This window comes from Myotis lucifugus, unplaced genomic scaffold, assembly GCF_000147115.1.
Source record: "Myotis lucifugus unplaced genomic scaffold, Myoluc2.0 scaffold_11615, whole genome shotgun sequence".
NCBI classification, from domain to species: domain Eukaryota; kingdom Metazoa; phylum Chordata; class Mammalia; order Chiroptera; family Vespertilionidae; genus Myotis; species Myotis lucifugus.
Genome location: NW_005882663.1, coordinates 1 through 3,568, shown reverse-complemented (window position 1 = coordinate 3,568; position 3,568 = coordinate 1). Strand labels below are relative to the sequence as shown.

Below are 3,568 nucleotides of genomic sequence, written 5' to 3'. Positions count from 1 at the left end.
CATTATGATCTCTTTATCCAGGAAGGTGTAATGATAGCATGCAGTTGGGGGATAAATTATTTTTAAAAATTGTCTGCTTACTTCATACATATTTAAAAGAAAGATTATTTTTTTTTCTGATAAACCAGGCTCTTCAATTTCAAGGTTATTTTGTGCAAAGTTGTTATGCTTCTGTTGTTACAGGACTTAATGCTCACCTTGATCTTTTCCTCAGTGCCCATATGTAAAAGCACCTTAATTTATAATGAAGTATCATAATTTATAATGAAGATATATGTATGTGCATATACATATGCACACAGAATAGCCTTTAAAGGTTTAAAATAATCACTACTTATTTTTTGGAACCAAAAAAATACAGTTTTGTTTTGTTTTTATAAATTTTAATGACCTTCTTTAATTATTGTCACTTATTCTAAACTCTTTTAAAATTCTCAACAGAAAATATAATGATTTTAATAATACATTTGAAGTTTAAACAATGGTAACTAAGGGTGAGCATTTTTCATTTTAATTCCAGGTATGATATTAAAGGCCTTTTAAGTCAGCTATTTCTTCTCTATCTCAATTTGAAATATGAAACAAAAATTAAATATATAACTTAAAATTTTATTAATACAGTCTCATATTTTAACATAATCAATGGTTAATTATAAATAAGACAATGTTATTTCTCATGGATACATATCAAATATCAAAAAGTAAAAATAAATAAAACAGTTTTCAATTTGTTAATTATATTGTAGGATCTTGATTACTGATAATTTCCTTAAATTACTTAAAATTTGTATTTGATATATTCTTTTACATACCTGATATTTTAAAGGTGCATATACACCAACTTGGATATAAATCAGGCTGAGATGAGAAGGGAAAAAAAAAACTAAAACAACAATAGTACCGTTTTTCTTAATCTTGTTTGTGAAATAGATTTAAATAAGAGGTTGTTTACTATTTAGTGATTTTTAAAAGCTCTGAACTGCCCCCAAAATTTTCTCTAGTGATATCAGCTCCTTCTTCAGTTTTACTTCTTTTGATAAATTAACATAATATGTAGACATTTTTATCAACCAGAAACCTGTTGGATAGGCTCAGGTCATCTCATTTTCCTATTCACCTTTTGGGATCAACCACTTAGCCTGATCCATCCTGTTCACCTTTTTTTTTCCCCAGAGAGAGGAAGGGGGAAGGAGAGAGAGTGAGCTGCCTCCTACATGCCCCTTACTGGGAACTGAGCCTGCATCTGGGGCTTGTGCCTGACCAGGAATCAAACCCATGACCTCCTGGGTTTGGGACAATGCTCAACCAACCGAGCCACACTGGGGAGGCAACCCTGTTTACTTTTTGTCTTTTGACCCTGACTACTAAATTGATCTACTGTTACTTTTCTCAGTTATCCATGCTTCTGACATCCTCAACTCCTATGGCATTACAAGATCTATTTCTAAGGAAATAGTTTCATAAGACCTCCATGCTTGAATACTTCAACAATGCTTCCTTGTTCTCAAAATAAATTTTAATGTATTTACTTTAGCATCCAATAATTTTATGATCTGAATGCCTTTTTGTTTTTCCACTTTATACTTTACACTGATTTGTCCACATGCCTCCTATCCACACACTCGCCCTCCTTCCTGTATTATTTCTTTCTTTATTTTACCTAAACATTAGAAATATCCTCAGTTTACAGCTTTAACTTCAAATAATCTGATAATCTTCTTTGAATCCAGAAATTTAGACAATAGTCAAAATTTCCATAAGCCTTCAGAGTTCCCGTATATATTTCATTGAGAGATCATGCCACATTTTGCAATTCCTTTTTTTTTTTTTTTTGTCAGCACAGGAGTCTTTTTTATTTTTTCCCACTTATTATGCCGTGAATTCATAGGGAACAGGTTCCAGCAGCTCAGGATCCTTCCCATTGGTTCTCACAAAGTGTGCTTCTCTGGGTGGAGCAGGCTGATGCTTCAGTTGAACCCAGGTACCTTTCTCTTTGGCTTCCTATTATTCTGATCATTTTCCTTCGGTCTTTTCAGGAAGCTGTCTCGGCTCTTAGAGTGCTCAATATGCTCAATACGCACATTCATTCTCTTGGCAAGAATCTTGCCCTTACCTTGCTTGTTCACAACAATGCCCACTGCATGCTGGGTGACCCTGTAGACTCTTCCAGTTTTGCCCTGGTGACATTTGTGGGGCATTCCTTTTTGACAGTGCCCATTCCCTTGGTGTCCACAATATCACCTTTCTGGTAGATTCCCATGTATGTGGCCAAAGGAACAACTCCATGTTTTCTAAAAGGCCTAGAGAACATAGAGCGGGTGCCTCTCCTCTTTCCCTTTGTGTTAGTCATTTTGGTGAATTACTGGAAGATAGATGGTGGCTCCGGCCGAAAGAAAGCACATTTTGCAATTCTTGTTTCTCACTTTTCTCTACAAATAGACAACTATATCCTATAGGGTACTAGGCACCTCAGATCCTGGCTTAAACAAGAGTTCATTAAATATTTGTAGAATGAGTCAAAGATAAATTAATGGATTAACTAATCACTGTCTTCCTCCTTTCTTTCCTGAGTAATTAAGTCTCAATAATAAAAACACTTACAATTGAATGCTAAAATGCATCTCCCCCCCCCAAAAAAAATTATTTTCTTTCTCATCCATAGTCCAACAGTGGTTACTCTGTCAGACGAACTAGCAAGCATATTGGGCAGGCAATGTTGAGAGGCCAACACCAAGAAATATTGCCTTTATTAGCATGTGAATAAAGATAAGAAAATAAAGTACAGGAACATAGAATGGAGCTGTGAGACACAAGTGAAAACAGGTACTTACGTTTATGCTTGAAGAAGAGTCTTAACATTTAATCTAATTGTGGATAATTTTCAGGAATAAGATCACCTATAGTCTTCTAAGAAGTAAGGTCAGTATTTTAAACATGTTCTACACCACTCCTTGTTTTTAATCATTTTCACAAAATTTTTAAATCATTTTTACAAGATTGATAATTGACAGGGATCACTTTAGTTGGGTGGTGGAAATCAACCACTCTATAAGTAAAGTATCTACAAGGTAGTTAAATCACTTGTTTCTAAAAAAAATAAACTAGTAAATGTTTTCTAATAAAATAAATAGCCTTTCCCCTCCTTTCCCACCTCACCCCCAAGCGCCTAAGTCCCTTCTTTTGGCTCTATAACTCATTTCCTTAGCCCATCTCATCTACAAATAAATGTCCTGTTATAGTTGGGAAAAAAAATAAGCTTGATCCATAGCCCGTTTGGCTCAATGGATAGAGCATCATCCCATGGACTGATGGGTCCTGGGTTCAATTGCAGTCAAGGGCACATACCTCCGTTGAGGCTGGTTCCCCAACCCCAGGTCTGTGCATGTGTGGAAGGCAACCAATTTTATTTTTAGTAAAACCCACCAATGTTTCTCTCTGTCTCTTCCCCTGCCTTTCACTCTCTCTAAAAATCAATAGGGAAATATCCTTGGGTAAGGAGACGAAAGAAGAAAGAAAGAAAGAAAGAAAGAAAGAAAGAAAGAGAGAGAGAGAGAAAGGAAGGAAGGAA

The 3,568-nt window shown here is 35.2% G+C and overlaps 1 pseudogene; it reads right to left on the bottom strand.

Annotated features, from left to right (window-relative positions):
- Positions 1-1,869: 1,869 nt before the first annotated feature.
- LOC102425141 lies at positions 1,870-2,369 on the bottom strand (annotated as a pseudogene).
- Between the last annotated feature and the right edge of the window lie 1,199 nt (positions 2,370-3,568).